The following is an 18,754-nucleotide window of genomic DNA, read 5'->3' on the forward strand; positions in this document are numbered from 1 at the left end:
TCTTCGCAAACAACCCATGTAATACATAAGGGAAAAGAGATACATAGTTGGCTTACAATCGCCACTTCACACAATACATGAATAAAGCATTACAACATCCAAATACAATCAAGGTCCGACTACGGAACCAAAATAAAAGAAGAACCCCAAATGCGACAAAGGTCCCCGATCGACCCCAACTGGGCTCCACTACTGATCAACTAGAACGAAACAACATAAAGGACAAGATCTTCATAGAGCTCCTCCTTGAGCTTGGTTGCGCCATCTGCACGGACTCATCGGCACCTGCAAGCTGGTTTTGGAAGTATCTGTGAGTCACGGGGACTCAGCAATCTCGCACCCTCGCGATCAAGACTATTTAAACTTATGGGTAAGGTAAAGGTATGAGGTGGAGCTGCAGCAAGCGACTAGCATATATGGTGGCTAACATACGCAGAAGAGAGCGAGAAGAGAAGGCAAAGCACGGTCGATAAAATTATGAGAAGTGATCCTAAACCAACCTACGTCAAGCATAACTCCAACAACCGTGTTCACTTCCCGGACTCTGCCGGAAAGAGACCATCACGGTTACACACGCTGTTGATTCATTTTAATTAAGGTCAAGTTCAGGTTTTCTACAACCGGACATTAACAAATTCCCATCTGCCCATAACCGCGGGCACGGCTTTTGAAAGTTCAAATCCCTGCAGGGGTGTCTCAACTTAACCCATGACAAGCTCTCACGGTCAATGAAGGAATAGACCTCCTCCCGAGACATTCCGACCAGACTTGGTATTCCGGTACTCCAAGACATCCTCGATAATGGTAAAACAAGTCCAACAAGACCACCCGATGCGCCGACATCCCGATAGGAGCTGCACATATCTCGTTCTCAGGGCAACACCGGATAAGCAATCCGTACAACTAAAACCAGCCCTCGAGTTTCCCCGAGGTGGCGCTGCAAGGGGCTCTAGTTTGGACCAACACTTAGACAAGCACTGGCCCCGGGGGGGTTTAAAATAAGATGACCCTTGGGATGCGCGACTCCCAAGGGAAAAAGGCTAGGTGGCGAATGGTAAAACCAAGGTTGGGCCTTGCTGGAGGAGTTTTATTCAAAGCGAACTGTCAAGGGGTTCCTATTATAACCCAACCGCGTAAGGGACGCAAAATCCGGGAACATAACACCGATATGACGTAAACTAGGGCAGCAAGAGTGGAATAAAACACCAGGCATAAGGCCGAGCCTTCCACCATTTACCAAGTATATAGATGCATTAATTAAATAAGACATATTGTGATATCCCAACAAGTAAACATGTTCCAACAAGGAACAACATCTCCATGTTCCAACAAGGAACAAACTTCAATCTTCACCTGCAACTAACAACGCTATAAGAGGGGCTGAGCAAAGCGGTAACATAGCCAAACAACGGTTTGCTAGGACAAGGTGGGTTAGAGGCTTGGTTCAACAATATGGGAGGCATGATAAGCAAGTGGTAGGTATCGCAGCATAGACATAGCAAAAGAGCGAGCAATTAGCAAGCAAAGATAGAAGTGATTTCGAGGGTATGATCATCTTGCCTGAAATCCCGCAAGGAAGAAGAACGAGTCCATGAAGAAGACAAACGGACGTAGACGAACGGAACCTCACAACACGACGTTATCGGAAACCAACCCGGAGAAGCAAACACCGAAAAAGAAGCACACAACATAGTAAACAACCAACACATGAACATGGTATGATATGCGGGATGCGGTATGCGATGCATATGCATGATTTGACAAGAGATGAATGAACCTGGCCTCAACTAGGAAATCCAAGGGTGCCACTGGAAAGATGAGATGAAATCGCTTGAAAACGATATAAAAAACGTCGGAATCGGAGTTACGGTTTGGAAATGGCAAGCAATTCAAATATGACACCGGTCTGCGATTTACAGCAAGTAGCCATCTAAATGCAATGGAATGGACATGCTACAGCACCCAAACATGACAACAAAATACATGGCAGGGATGCATTCAAGATGCTTAACAAAAGTCTAGCACTGAGCTACGGCCAATTCCTCCATTAACAGGTTCAAACAAGCATGGCAAAAATGCATATGGCAAACAGATCTCAGACTTAGTGAAATTAACACTTGTCTGGAATTTCAGATCAGGTAGCACACTTCGGAGAAACAAAACTACATGCTACAGGGCCTGAACATGGCAAAGTAAAGCATGGCATGGAGCTACTCAAAGAGCTTAACAAAAGTCCCTTAGTGACCTTGAGCCAAAAGAGATCATAAAATACAATTGCAAGCATGTGAACATAGCAAAAACATAATCAGTTTTCAGACTTAGTGAAAACTGGCACATGCTGAAACAAAACTCAAGTAGGCATGTTTACGAGCTCGGTGCACTCACTACGGTGCAAGTAATGACAAGCTAAGCATACACCCATCAAATATACACAAAATGCAAGCTAGACATGGCAAGAACAATAGCATAGCATGCACGGATCAACTACAACATCATCGGCAAAATTGCAAACAAGTTGACAATCTGCCCAGATTCACAAAGTAGGAAAAGTAGAGCTCGATTGACTCAAGCTAGGGTGCTCCATAATTGCAAACAAAGACATGGATAGATAGAGCACTGCAAGATTAACAAATCATCCTTACTGATCATCCTCAAAAGAGGCACGGATCACTAGGAAACAACACGAACATATGGCATCATGAGATAAACAGCTCAAGGACTTAGTGGAAATGCTAAGTCCCTGAAATCAGAATTAACAAGTGCACCAGTTTGCAAGCTTGCACTAGTCACCACACACATCACAAAAATACATGGGTTGCACCTCTGGAAAGATGACAAAACCCTTAACAAAACATATGTAGAGCTCATGGGCATATCATGCACACAATAATCATGGCAAAAAATGACAAAAAGCTAAATGGAGTAGCAGATCTGACAAAAATCTCGAGTAGCCCTCTTCTAACAGCATTTTGAGTATCAAGATGAACTCAAATGAAAATGATGCAATGGAATGAAATGATGTACTCTCTGAGATAAACATTTTGATATGCTATATGCATGAATCGGAGCTACGGATGCAAAGTTACGATGCGATGAACATGTGCATATGGATCTGGGAAACTCAGGACTTAGAAGAAATTTACCCCGCGGAAAAAGTCAACGCGGGACGAGGCGGTTCCGGGACGGAGCGGTGCGGGGACGGGCGAGGGCGTTTGGTTCGGGGACCGGTGGATCTGGTCCCGATCCAGATCGGATCTGGCCGGAGCTCCGGCGAGGGGCGGCAGTGGCGAGGCGGGCGCCGGCGGAGGTGGTTCGGCCAGCGGCGGAGCTCGGCGAGCCCAAGCGCGGGGCGCGGAGCCCGATGGCGGTGGTTGCGCGCGGCAGGCGGGGCGAGCTCGGCGGCGGAGGCGCATGGCGGCGGCGACGGACCTGCGAGGCGGCGGGGCAGGGAGGCAGGTGGCGGCGGCGGTGTCAGTCGGGTGCGGCGGCGCGGGGCGCCCAGGCGCGGGGCGGCGCGGTTCGGGCCCCGCGGACCGGATTTGGGCCGCGCGGGCCCGCGGCGGCGGAGGAGAGAGGAGGCGGTGAGGTGGCGGCGTCGGATAGGCTGGCGGCGGCGATGAGGTGACGTGGCATGCTGCCATTGGGCGGAAGGAGGTGGCCGGCGAGATGGACACGTCCGCCGGCGGGCGGACATGTCCGGCGGCACGGAGGGAGTTGGATCTAGGGTTGGACTGCGTGAAAATTTCGGAGGAGAGCACATATTTATAGGTAGAGGGAGCTAGGAGAGTCCAAATGAGGTGCGGTTTTCGGCCACGAGATCGTGATCGAATGATCTAGATGATGGAGAAGACTTAGGTGGGTTTTGGGTCACTTTGAAAGGGTGTTGGGCTGCAACACACACGAGGCCTTTTCGGTCCCTCGGTTAACCGTTGGAGTATCAAACGAAGTCCAAATGATACGAAACTTGACAGGCGGTCTACCGGTAGTAAACCAAGGCCGCTTGGAAAGTCTCGGTCCAATCCGGAAATGTTTAATCCCCACACATGAAAGAAAGGTAGAAATGACCACCGGAGGAGAACGGAGCGCCGGTTTGCAAAACGGACAACGAGAAAAATGCTCGGATGCATGAGACGAACATGTATGCAAATGAAATGCGCATGATGACATGATATGCAATGCAAGACACGCAAGCAATGACAAGGCAATGACAGCGAATAATTGCACGACACCTGGCACATCGGTCACGGGGCGTTACAAGTCGAGTGGCCATCATTTTCGCGATAATCTTAGCAACTGCATGAATCAAACTTATTGGTCGGAAGTCAGAGATGTCCTCCGCTCCATCCTTTTTAGGGATGAGAGCAATGTTGGCTGAGTTGATCCAGTGAAGATTGTTGACATGGAGATTGGAGAAACTGTTGACAACAAGCATGATGTCAGGTTTAATGATGTCCCAACACTCCTTGAAGAAGACTCCCGTGAAACCGTCAGGGCTCGGAGCTTTGTCCCCTGGAAGTTCGTTGATCGCAGCCCGGACCTCCTCCTCGGTGAAAAGGGCACCCAGGTCGGAGAGGTCACAAGTCGACGACGGGATGCAGCCCCAATTGAAGTCCTTGGAGCGCGGGAGGCCCTTCCCAATGGCTTTTGAAAAGTGGCTCTGGATGATGTCCTTTTTGTGATCATGACTGGTGACCCAACCGTTGTTGTGCTTAAGGCGGTGGATGAAGTTTTTCCTTCGTCGGTGGTTGATGCGGATGTGAAAGAAACGGGTATTCGCATCCCCCTCTTTGAGCAGCTTAACTCTCGAACATTGTCTTTTCCTGGCTCGCTCAAGAACCGCCAAGGCCACCACCTTCTTTTTGAGGTCCTTCCTCAGATTCCATTCAGCCAAGCTGAGTGTCTTGGTCTCTTAAGCCACGTCGAGGCAGAGGATGATCTCGAGGGCCATGTGGAGCTGCACTTTGTGATTCAAGAAGATGGATTTGCTCCAACGCCTGAGGCACTGGCCTGTTCTTTTCAGCTTGTGAAAGAGCACTTGATAGGGCTCGGAGTGACTTGTTCCCTTGCTCCAAGCATCTTGGACAATTCTCTTGAAGTTGGGCAACTTCGTCCAGAAATTTTCAAATCGAAAAGTCTTGGGTCGTCTTGGTCCCTTGTCGCTAGCCAAAAGCAGTGGGCAGTGATCGGAGAGCGAGGATGAGAGAGCATGAAGGATGTGAGAGCCAAACTCGACGTCCCAGTCATCATTGCAGAAGAAAGAATCTAACTTGCTCATGGTCGGGTTAGCTTGCTCATTGCTCCAAGTGAACTTTCTGTTCTGGAGGTGGATCTCTTTTAGCTCACATGAGTTGAGGGCATTTTGGAAGCGCACAAGACGAGAGCGGTCTACGTTTGCGCGATTTTTGTCTCTTGCACGGTAGATTTGATTGAAATCGCCCGTAACCAGCCATCGTGTACCCTGTGGCGGTTTGAGGCTAACAAGCTCTTGGAAAAAAGCATCTTTAAGGTTGCTTCTAGTAGGATCATAAACCGAAGTGAGTTTGAAAGAAACAAGAGTGGTGACAATAGTGATGCTAGCAGAGATTCCGAAGGTGCCCAAGGAAATATTATCCACCTTAATGAAGTCTTCGTTCCAGAGAAGGAGGATGCCTCCTCTGGTTCCATCCGCTGGCCGCTTAGCATAGCTTTTGAGTCGTTGGCCACCTAAGAAAGCAGCCAAGAAAGGATCAACCGCTGCCAGTTTCGTTTCCTGAAGGCAAACAATGTTGCAAGAAGTAGCAGTGATTGTCTCATGAACGGTAGTGCGCCGATTCGGACAGTTAAGACCACGAACGTTCCAATTTAGGATGGAAAGACTTTCATTCATTGGAAGACCAGGATACATCAGCGGTACCATAGAGCAGAAACAAGAGCCTTGCCAGGGCTACAGCAGGTGGTAGCTGAAGTACAGAGCTACAAACAGGCCACTATATTCCTTTGATCTTGCACGATGATTCGTACAAAATTTCTTTTCGGTTTTTCCTTTTTCTTCTTATATACTACCATGTCACTTGATTGAGAGTCGATTAAGACCTAGACACACTCATTGTTAATTGCTAGGTGGCTTGCCAGTTGCCACGGACGGACGCATCGCAGCTGGGCCTGGCACTTGTTCTCAACTCTTGTGGACGAGTCACCACCCATACGATACGATGCGATAGTCAACTTAGCGCTCTTGACCCGCCGACAGAGACGCAGCAGCTGTGGTGGTTAGCCAGTGGATTACTTACAGCTCGTCCATCCAGCAAGGTCGTCGATTTTACTAGCAGCAGTAGCAACTTGCATGAGCATGAGTATCAAATCAACCGATCGATCCAAGACATGGCCGGATCCTACTAGGCCAAACCAAAGGTCACCGTACAGTACACGTGTCAGCTGTCCTGCGGTGCAACCGATCGATCGAGTCAGTCTTGGTTTCTTCAGAGTTTGTGTCATCAGTCATCACCACACCTGCGGCTAGCTTCAGGATCCAGCTACCCTCCACAATGCCACCGTCAGCAGCAGCAGCAGCAGCAACAGTTCCTATCTCCTCTTCCCTTCTTCTTGCAATAATAAAAGTTACTCGGATACAACTGGAATCCCATGGAAGCCACTGATTCATTCTTGACACACCATCAGGCTTCTTGGTCTTTCCTTCGTCTGAAGAAGAACCCACCACGAGCCAACAGAGCAACACCTACGCCTTCAGGATCCAGCAGCTTCTGTACTACGACGCCGTCCGTCAGCAACAGCAGCTCCTCCGCCTGTTGAGGCTGCTCTCCAGGTGCTCCGGCGGCGCATTCTCCAACGGGCAACACGCCTTCTGGACTGTCGGCCGACCAACTTATCCAGACAGTTGTTTGTCAGTCACCATTTGAGTTTGAATCAGGTTTCAAGTTCATGCTTATTTGCTCTTGCTCCGTCGCAGCAGGCATCTTACATTCCAAAGTCACCATTCATCGGTACATATATATTTGTGCACAATCCCAGCAAGCTCCTCGGCCTTAAAATCCCAGCTACATTGACAGAGCTGACAATGCCAAATCTATACAGAGCAAAAAGAACATAGACAAAAAATGTTAACTCAGACCAGAAGTGCACAGATTTTTCAACATTGTAAGAGCTTCCTTATATCATTAGGCACCGAAGCCTCCTTTTGCAGCACAGACAAGGAAATATCGGAACGAAACCGCACAGCCAACTAACTAAACTCTCAGATTACAGCCATGCATTCAGGTCTGTACTGTAGTGGAGGCTCACGCTTCGACAAGAAAAACTGTCAAGTCAGACTAAAAGTGCCTAGCGCACAGATTTTCTACTTTCTCATTGTAAAAGTATCACTAAGGCACCCAAATGATAAAACAAGACCTCGGAAGCATCAATCACATTGAAGCGACCTAGCACTGCCGAGTGAGATATATCATCAAGCCTGTACTCCAGGCTGCTTCACCACCGTCAAAGCAGCCCTCAAATGCAGCAACCCGTCGATGAAGAGGCTGTCGTCGGCCATGAATGTCGACCATGGAACGCCAAAAAGATCACCACATTCCTCCATGCAACCACCTGTGAAGATAGCCTTATCCTTCAACTTGCGCACAAATTCTCCTGACGATTTTGTCCGTGCAGCAAACTCAAACTTGAGGCCAAAGCTGTATTGCCTACTCTGCTCGTCCATTTCACAGGTTGGCATGATATACAAGTTCTGCCCTGCAAGATGGAACAATTGCGAGAATAGTTCTCCTTCAGGGAAGAGTCGGGAGCACTCCTCGCGCGTTAGATCCAGGTACACAATAACCTGTGGGCGGGGTCGATCGAACTCAACTACTTTCAGGGTTTTTCTCATGTAGGCCCGTTGTGGAACTTGACAACAGGTTGCTGTGTCTGCTGCAACTGCAAGTGCACCTTGCTCGTGTGCGGGGTAAGCTTTTTGTGCAAGAGTGCATCGGGAATACGCTTCTTTGTTTGCTCATTGTCTATATCATCATCATCATCATTGTTAGATGTGTATAGTCTCTTTTCGATATATCCCCATTATATAAGGGGCTTCATGTACTTTACCACACATGTATATGTAATGGCCTTTGGCCCTCAGTAAAGATCAGTTGTTGATTATCCAACATGGTATCAGATGCTAGGCTAACCTCTTTCTCCCGCACGACGCAACTCCGTGCATCTCGTTCCTAGCCTGCTCGCCTCCGGTCGTCTGGCCGCTGCATCTCCCGCATGGCTCTGCTTCTCCTCCTACAGGTCGCCGCCCCCGTCCGGCTCCTTCTGCCTCTGTCTCGTCTGGACGCTGCTCCGTCTAAAAGCAGCCGAAGCAGCCCCGTCCGGTCGCCCTCCACTGGATGCTGCCCAGTCCGGCTGCCGCCTTGCAAGGGCCGCTCCGCCCGGCTGCCGCTGCTTCGCCCGCCCGGCTGCCGCCGCGCCTGTTGGGCCGCCGTGCCCTTCCGGCCTCCGCCTCGCCCGTGTAGCCGTGGCCTCCCAATCCACTCAGCTCCGCCTTGCCCGCAGGATCTGGTGGGCTGGCTCTCGATCCCATCTGGATCGGACGTCCGCCCCTCCCTCTCGACTCTGCCTCTTTCGTGCGTGAGCCCCCGCCGCTTCTCCTGATCCAGATCGGGTCTTGTGCAGTTGACTTCCAAAAAAAACAAAAAAACCAGAGAGTTCGACATGTCCTCTTCGAGCTATGTTGCTGTTCCTCGCTGTTCGGTGATCTTCGATGGCACCAACTGTGCTGAGTTTGTGGGCTTTATGCGGATCCATATGCGTGGACTTCTTCTGTGGGGTGTTCTCTCTGGCGAGGTCCCTTGTCCGCCATGTCCTGTTGCGCCAGTGGCCCAATCCCACCAATGCCGCCGGTCCTTGCTGCTGATGCTTCTCAGGCTGACCGGGATGCCGCCAAGGCTCTAGATGATGCTGCAGTTGATGCTTATGATCAGCAGGTATCCGCTTATTCTGATGCTCTTTTTGTGTACCGTGATGATCTGACTACATTGCCTTTGTTAAGGCTCGCCTTCGCGACCAGTTCGTCATGACTGATCTTGGTCCGCTGCGCTATTTTCTTGGTATTGAGATCTCCTCGACCTCTGATGGCTTCTACATCTCCCAAGAAAAATACATTCAGGATCTTCTTGCTCGCGCTACTCTCGGTGATGAGCGCACTGTTGTGACTCCCATGGAGCTCAACGTTCAGCTTCGTGCCTCTGATGGTGACCCTCTTCCTAATCCCACTCGCCATCGTCACCTTGTTGGCAGCCTTGTCTATCTTGCTGTTACGCGTCCTGACATCTCCTATCCTGTCCACATTCCGTGTCAGTTTGTCTCAGCTCCCACCTCTGTCCACTATAGTCACCTCCTCCGTGTTCTATGATATCTCTGTGGCACGATCTCTCAGCGCCTTTTCTTTCCCCGCTCCAGCTCTCTTGAGCTCCAGGCCTACTCTGATGCTACCTGGGCTAGTGATCCCTCTGATCGATGCTCGCTGTCTGCTTACTGTGTTTTTCTCGGTGGCTCTCTTATTGCCTGGAAGACAAAGAAACAGACTGCAGTTTCTCGCTCGAGTACAGAGGCTGAGTTGCGAGCCATGGCTATGTTGACGGCTGAGGTGATCTGGTTACGGTGGTTACTTGAGGATTTTGGTGTATCTGTTACTACCTCGACTCCCTTACTGTCAGACAGTACCGGTGCTATCAGTATTGCGCGTGACCCGGTGAAGCATGAGCTCACCAAGCACATCGGTGTGGATGCCCACTTTGTGCGTGCTGCTGTGCAGGATCAGACTCTCGCTCTTCACTATGTGCCCTCTGAGTTACAGTTGGTTGACTTCTTCACGAAGGCACAGACTCGAGCGCAACATGGCTTTTTCCTCTCCAAACTCAGTGTTATATCCCCATTGTATAAAGAGTTTCCTGCACTTTACCACACATGTATATATAATGACCTTTGGCCCTCAGTAAAGATCAGTTGTTGATTATCCAACAATCATCACTGCATGTCAGGACCTCTTGGAGTTTCTTCCAGCTCATATGATTGAAGCGCAACAGCGGAAGTAGACGAGAACTCCATATCTTGTGCCTGTCCTCTGTTTCTACGAATTGCTCGCACACCCACTCGAGCAAGAAGGTATATACGGCATCTTCAGATGATATCTGTAGGTCAGTGATAGAAAAGATGGCTTCAATCCCAATAAGAGGCATGTCCATCAATTCATGAGGGAATCTGGAATGAGACAAATCATGCCTTGAGTAAACATTTTCATGCAAGATTTTGTGGCATAAGTGTCTACGCCTTTTCTTTTTTGAGAGAAGATGTCTATAGTTTTCACGAAAAAGGAAAAGAAAGTGGCTCCATCAGATGGTGGTCACTCACTTATCTAAAACCTTGTATTTGTTGGCGAGGAATTCCTTGGCTGCATCTGTCAGATGTTGAATTTCAGCAGCCACTGAAGTGGAGCATGGGTAATCTAGGTAGAGCAGTGCAATCTCTCTGGTCATAGGCAAGTTTGTGAGCAATTGACTGCAACGCCTCATGCAAGCAAGAACCTCAAATTTATCGGCGGCATCAAGATGTCGAGCAGAAGATTGGGTTCAGTCGCTGTCAACTTTCCAGTGTACATAAATCTCAAAAGCTCCATCATGACAGTTTCCTCTGTTCCTAATAGAATAAAACAAGGAGGCATAAGGATTTATGATAACAGTTCGATAAAAAACTAAATGGCAGATTCTTTGTGCGTAAAGTACTACAGTACACCTTCGGTACTAGGAAAGCTATCCATACAGCAGACAAAGAGTAAACAAAATAACTATTTGGTACTTAAAGGCGACGATGAAAAGAGACTAAACCATTTGATTAAAAAAAACTAAGGGGTGACAGAGACTCGGGGACATAATCCCTAGAATACCACAAATAATCATGTTTTATATTAAAAAGTGTAGTGCGTGCAGATTACATAATAATAACAATATCACAACAGAAAAGAGAAAACCAGGATAAGTTATAAAGGAAGAATGTTATCTCTGATCAGACTCTTTCATACCATTTGAGAAAAGCTACGGTGAATGAAGCATATTAGCAAATATGAACTGACCATAGAAGAAAATGAATCTCAGAACATTATGTGAATCACCTTGAGAAAGAATGGACTATTTGCAGCGAGAACCACCGAACTGATGTAAATGGTCTTTACTCGTAAGACTGGCACGGCCACCATGCATGGTCCAGGAAGAGTCAATACTCTGTCCATCTATCCATCACATATATTATAAAGATCAGAGAGAAATAAAGGACAAACGGGAAAACGAAGTAAAAGGCATAAAACACAACCACCAGACAGATTCTGCTTTTAAGATACTTGGAACACTCTGTGCTTCTATGTGCACATATTTGTTTATTCAACATTCAGAAATATGGTAAAATGATTAAGAAAATATCATGAACCTTCAAATTCATTCAGCTGCACCAAGCAATCTAAGCATGCTTGCTGCTTAGTAAGTAAAGTGATAGTAAATGTTATCCCAAGGATCCTGTTTGAATCTCGTATAATTGTGTCCAAGTATGAAAGAACAGACAGTATTTTATACCGTACAAGCATCTAGTGGCAGAACCAAGTTCAAGTAACAAAACGGGGACATGGGGTTAACAAAAGTCATAGTTCGAAGGCAGGTTGTCTGCAATGCGAGCGGAGTGACGTGCCTCGACATTGCACATCCTCGTCTAGATCTTCGCCCGACGCTCCGGGTCAGCATCTTGTAGTAGGTCACCTTGGTGCGGACCATGGCGGTCAGCAGACGACAAGGTCGGAGCAGAGTGGTGCTCGGACGGGGTCGTGGTAGCGGCACAAATGGGAGGGAGAGGAGGGGAATGGGGATGGGCTAAGGTTAGAATCATCATCTGGCTTAAATAATCGGTTTTGGCCCTTCGGGCTGAGGGCCGGAGCGGTGCCATGAATGCATTCTCACTGAACCAGAGGAGCCGTCTGGTGGACCGATGGGTTTTGGTGAGGCCTCCTGTCAGTCCGACGTGGCGGACGTGCCCGATCCTCCCAATATCCGCCCCATGTATTGGTTGTTTTTTTTTCTTTCGAAAAGGGGTATCCCCAGCATGTATTGGTTGGGTTTGGGGGCTGCCAGACAATCCGGTTGTTTGGGCTGGGTATGGGGTGCCTAGCTGGGCAGCAATTTTGTGACCGAGACATCCACCCGGACGTATAGGGATTTTTGACGGGTCTGATTGTAGATGCCACTGCTACAGGTGTGGATAGCGTTGTCGGCCAAAAGTGTATATTACTGACGCGCAAGTCGCCGGTCTGTGCCTCCGAGTCAGTGATGACATTGTCCGTCTGTGGTATGCTTCTTCACTGATGGGTCGGCCGGCAATGCAACTTATCAGACAGCGTGAACCAAAGACTTATCACTGACTGGTCGGTAAGTCTAGTTGCAAGCTATAAGCTGCACTGCTAGCAGTCTAGGATTACTACTAGCAGCACAGCAACGCAAAACACAAACATCTCTTGAATACTCCATTTCATATAAACATATACAAATATTTTACATTGAGTTTCATGGGATACACATCCATTATAGTTGGATAGTCTCACATAAAAAAGTGGGACCTAGTACCTTGTGTTGCTTTAGTAGCTTATATGGGTTGTCTTCATGGACGTGGATTTTATGCCGAAATCTCACACGTCCTCATGCACATCGTGATTCCTACTTTTATAGCCCACTGCACAATAGGGGGCGTCTAATTCGCAGCCAGCGTAAATACGCAACGTTACCTCGCACTCGTGGGCAGGTCTCATTTAATTTCATATGAATATTGGCTCGTGTGGTAGCGACATCCCTACCACGACTATTGAAGGAATCAAAGCATGTTGTGTTTCACAGTCAGATATCTATTGAATGCAAGACTTGATATTTTTGTAGAGTGCGGCAGAAATCGAAAAACATCACTGGCATGAAATTTCTGTCACACTATACAAAACACTCTTCTAAAAGAAAAGTGATTTGTACGGTACACAGAAAAATCACAACAGTGACGAGGTGAATAATGTCTCTGTATGCAAAAAGGAGCAAATTACATTATGACATAGCAATTGACAAACCAATGAAAACATTTTTCTTCTTTTTAACTCACACCACAATGACATTATGGCATAGCAATTGACAAACCAATGGAAACATCCTTTTTTTTACTCACGCCACAATGACATTATGACATAGCAATTGAAGACCCAATGAAAACATTCTTGTTCTTTATGCAAGTATTGTTATTTGTATGCAAAGTTGAAAACAGATTTTTATTTCTAAATTGCTTGAATGATGACATAGGTAGGAATAAATTTTAGCTTTGTCATCTCATATTTCTCACAAAGCAAGTAGTCATTGCAGCGGTTTGGTAAGAAGTGTGTTCTTGGGCCACATAAGGACGTATGATCCATATCACCAGGAGTATATTCTACTCTAGATTAATTGGAATCTCTCTACAAAGTAGGAAAATCTCACTCTACAGTCACGAAAAGATCAGGAAAACATGATGACATAAGACACTACTCCCACCTGATTCTAAAATAAGGTGTAGTTTAACTGTCCAATGTCATGTTGACTGTTTAGTCAATGGTTACAAAATCATAATCATGTGAAAGTACTTTTGAGTACTATAATCTAACAGTGTTTATTCTGTGACTGTGTAACATAAATGACATTACTTGACTAATCGGCAATCAACATACGTCTTCTTTTTAGAGTTGGAGTGAGTACATATTGATTTTGTGATAAAATTCAATTGCAAATCCGAACACAGCTATAGAAAAGAAAATTCTAGTTGTGAATTAAAATTATGATGTGAATCCGGCCCATTACTACAATAAGCATTGGATTTCTCAAACTTTGCTTTTAAATAAGAAGTTATAAGAGCCTCCACCAACTCCTTACATTGTTCTGGCGCCAAAGAGTTTCACAGAAAATGATGAAATTAGACCGCATGAAGAAGCATGTTCAGCCAAACAACAAAGCCACATTTGAACTGAAATCACAATGAAGCAACCGACATTGCACACACAACCTAAATTTGCCGAGTGGGTTACTGTGATATCATATTTTTTTGGAAAAGGGGTGATTCCCCGGCCTCTGCATCAGAAAGATGCATACGGCCCTCTTATTAACCAAAAAAAGTAGTGTCAACATGGTTCCAAAGGTCTCCAAATAATAATAAAGCACAGACAGCTCACACAGAGCCAAAAAGGAGCTAGAAACACTAACTAGCCGAGAAAAGACGCCACAACCGGCTGGCTAAAAAATAGATAGGAAATCTAAGTGCCTATCCTATTACATGACCGCCATCCAAACCGGTTGAAAATATCCCGAGCTACCATCTCCCATCGAAAAGACCCATACATATGTAATTCCTGCCAGCCCGTCACCGTCAAATAAACTCTCAGATGCAACACGCCATCGATGAAGAGGTTGTTGTCAGCAATGAACATCGACCATGGAGTGTCAAAAAGATCAGAGCATCCCGTCATCCCATTACTGGTGAACGTATTCTCATCCCTGAAAGTGCTCTCAAATTCTCCTGATGATCTAGTCCTTGCAGCAAAACTATAATCTACTGTCAGATATTTTGAGCCCTTCAGATTCTTAGTGACTACTATCCAGAGGCCAAAGCTGTACAACTTGCTCTGCTCATCCATTGCACATGTTGCCATGAGATATAAGTCCCACCCTTCGAGCTGGAATGGATGTGAGAATATATCTCCGTAGGGGAAGAGTCGGGAGCACTCCTTGAATGAACAATAGACAATTTCACAGGTTTGAAACCGTAACCTCGCTCCACGAATTGCCAGCAGGCGCTTACTTCTGCTGCAAGATCACCCTCCATCTGTGTTGGGTAGGCTTTGCGCAGAAGTGCCTCGGTAATACGCTCAGTTACTTGCTCATGGTCTATATCATCATCGGTGCGTGCTAGCTAGGATATCCTGAAGTGCCACACGTGTCATATGATTGAAGCGTACCAGCGGAAGTAAACGACAAGTCAAGATCTCGCGTCTTTCATCCAATGCTGGGTATCGCGCACGGGCCCATGTGAGCATAAAGGTATATATGTTACCTTCAGTTAGTACTTGTAGGCCTGTGCTAGAAAATATGGCTTCAATCGCAACAAGAGGGAAATCCATCAGTTCAAGCTCGAACCTGAAAAGAGACAAACCATGCCATGAGTGCACACTAAACACATGATTTGGGGAGGGACATCAATGCTGGACCTCAGTTTTCTTAGAAAAGGAAATAAAACATGGCTCCATCAGATGGAGATGACTAACTTCTCAAAATCCTTGTATTTGTTGGCAAGGAATTTCTTGGCTATACACATCACACGCTGGACCTCACTGGCTAATGAAGCCGAGCAAGGATGATCCATGTAGAGCAATGCAGATTCTGTGGTCGTCATAGGCAAGCTTGTGAGCAACCGACTACAATGCCTCATGCATGAAAGAACCCCAAACTTATCCGCAACCATCAAGATGTCGAGCAGGAGAGTGGGCTCAGTTGTCGTCAACTTCCCGCCGTACATATATCTTAAAAGCTCCATAAGGGCATTTTCCTCTGTTCCAAGTAGAATGAAAACAAAAATGCATAAAGACGCGGAAAGAACGAATAATAGAGAAATAAAAGAAAACAACCTTGTGACTTGTGTACCCTAAATGATTATTTAAGTTGAATGTTGACTTTCAATATTTAGAAAAGATCCATGGGAGACTAACCTTCTCTTTATCACTGAAAATGCAAAAGTGGCAATAACCATGAAACATAAACATTCGTTTACCCTAAATATTCATTTTATCATTGAAAATACAAAATTGGCAGAAACTATGAAACATAATCTTCAGTTCACTATAAATATCCATGTTATTCTGATTCTAGATAGAAAATAGTACTAACACAGTAACAAATTATAATAAATTATATAGGAGGAAGAATGTTGCACTTTGGCAATCGCATTACCTGAATCAGTGATCCTAATTGTCGAATGCGTCTGTGCAGATTCCTTCATGCCATTTGAGAAAAGCTAAGAAGCATGAAGCTTATTAGAAACTTCAACTGGCTAGAACAAATCAACAAATGCAGTTCACAAAGGTCATCAGAGTTACCTTCAGAAAGAAATAACTTCTTGAAGCAAGAATCACTGAATTGATATAAAAGGTTTTTTCTTGTAAAACTGGTTGATCCACCATCATGGAGGAAGAGTCAATGATCTGTCCTTTATAACCTGCAAAATAACAAAGATAAAAGAGATTAATAAAGAACAAACTGGGAGAATTTTTTTTTTAGAAAAGGAGGATGTATCCCCGGCCTCTGCATCTGGACGATGCATGCAGTCATAGTATTAATTATTTCCAAAGACCTTACAAGGTAATACATCAAAGAACTGGGAGAAGTAAAACTCTATGTGTGAACAACATAATAACATGGTCTTCCTATATACTCCCTCCGTCCAGAAATACTTGTCGAAGAAATTGGTAAAAATGAATGTATCTAGAACTAAAATGCGTCTAGATACATCCATTTCTCCTACAAGTATTTCCGGACGGAGGGAGTATATATTATCTGACATGTGCCTCAATGCAAACTCTCTCAAAACAAGCTTAGTTCGACGTCTCTAAATTCTTCCACAAATAAACAATTGTGAAAAATCTAACTAAGCAATGCCTTTTTCCAAAGGCTTTGTGACAAACTTGACCAAGAATTTTAACAAGAAGATTAAATGTCTGAAACTTCCAAAGGACAATAAGTAGTAGAACCGTCATATGTTGGTTAATCTCAATTACCATGCGTTAGTTTTTGGTGGTGGGCAATCCCCTGAACACCACGTACAGTCTGCTACTCTGTTAGTAGCAGCTACATCAGGCACTGCGCGCACCTTTCTCCTCGTGGTGGTGCTCCTGGTCGGCAATGGATCCTCCGCCGGACTCCGAAGCGTCGTCGTCGTTGGCGACGATCTCTAACCGCAGCTCCCTGTCGGAGAAGTGTGCCGAATTGAACGCGAACTCGAAACTGGGCACCACGCCGCCGCGCGAGAAGTCCAGCCCCAACTCTGCTAGTCTGCTGCCACTGCCGCCGCCATCGCTGACTCTTCGTCGGCGTCCATTCCCTCCGCCACGTACGGCTGGGAGAGGGAGGTGGAGCCGTGGAGGAAGCACCGAGCGCGGGACGGTAGCCGGTCGTAACCTAGCTGCCGATGCTTCTTTCTTCGAGAAGACGAGGTCGGCGGTATCTAATTAGAGTAGTTTTACTTTTGGGAGCCTCTCTCAATTTGATTCAAAGCCTGACTGTAACAATGCTACTGTACTATATATTGTTATTAATGAATATATATATATACTAGCAAGAGGGCCTGTGCGTTGCAACGGGAGGAAAAATGTCACACGTTCTTATAGTCTATAAATGATGGTTTAGAGTTTGAGAATATGTAGTTGCGGCTGAAACAAAGTTGTTCTTAGATTTGTTCATGACATGCGTCTAATGGGGTGTTGTTATGGATAAAAGAAAACGATAAAAACAAACATTATACATTTGCACACTACGGAGACATAAATGCATCGTGGGCGGTTAAGCGTAACCAACTTAGGGCATATTGAACATCATTCCTTCCAGCTGTTGGCTTCGCTCCACGACCTCAAGCTTATCCTCCCGCCGCCGTGCCGAGCTCGTTCTTGTTTCCCTCTGACGTGAAACATCGCTATGAAATTCTTCATGCATCCTCTATCATGTTATTTTTTTATGTGCAAATATTTTTCTTGCAACTCTTGAAAAAAATCAACATGCATATTAATTAAAGACGTGAAGATTTAAAAAAAATACATAAACAACATTTTTTAGTGTCAAACTACATATACATCCCTCTTTATTGGGTCTCTCTCTTCATATTTCTTCTATAGCGCACATCCGACATTTCTTGCCATTCTTTTATAGCGTACCAACATCCCATCTTTAGGCCTCTTTTTTATTTCTTGCCCTGCATGTCCTTATTTATTTACATCCCATATTTGTCGGATCTCCTTCCTTGCCCCGCTTCCTCTCTTTTATTTCTTTTATATAGCACAACACATTCCATCTTTTATTCGGGCAACACAATCAACCATTATTCCCGCATTAATTGGATATCCTTGCCACAAGGTCCCCCTCTTTATTCCTATTATAGCTCAACACATTCCATCCTTATTCAGACATCTCTTTTATTTCTTGCCAAGCTTGTTCCTTGTGTACTTGCGGACATATATAAATTGATGTAATTTCATGTAAAGCAGCGATGTGGTACTATTGATTAATACTAGCTAAATACTTCCTTTTGATAGAACTGAATCATAGGCGAGCTGGTACCTTACTTACCTGCGAAAACTGGGGGCGCGGGTTCGATACTCCTGCACCACATTTGATCACGAATTAGTACCACCTCGAATAAGTTTTAAAATTCAAAGTGAAAGCGTAAAATCACAGGAAAAAAGCGCATTGTGACGGTGAACCCACGGAGTCAATCCGTGCTTTATTATTAGGGATATATATATATATATATATATATATATATATATATATATATATATATATATATATATATATATAAGGTTGTTTTTTCTCTTCAATCAAAGACAAAAAGTGCCAAGCAAATTGACAAGGTTGTTTTTTAAGTTGAAGTTGTTTATTTTCTAAACAAGCATATCTAGTGTTTTATGGCTTGTGGAGAA

The 18,754-nt window shown here is 45.6% G+C and overlaps 2 pseudogenes; both read right to left on the bottom strand.

The window, feature by feature from the left end:
* Nucleotides 1-7,441: 7,441 nt before the first annotated feature.
* LOC123084154 (BTB/POZ domain-containing protein At2g46260-like) lies at nt 7,442-11,792 on the bottom strand (annotated as a pseudogene).
* A 2,483-nt stretch (nt 11,793-14,275) lies between these two features.
* Nucleotides 14,276-17,160, bottom strand: LOC123084155 (BTB/POZ domain-containing protein At2g46260-like; annotated as a pseudogene).
* Nucleotides 17,161-18,754: the final 1,594 nt, after the last annotated feature.

The sequence above is a fragment of the Triticum aestivum genome, chromosome 4A, assembly GCF_018294505.1.
Source record: "Triticum aestivum cultivar Chinese Spring chromosome 4A, IWGSC CS RefSeq v2.1, whole genome shotgun sequence".
NCBI lineage: Eukaryota > Viridiplantae > Streptophyta > Magnoliopsida > Poales > Poaceae > Triticum > Triticum aestivum.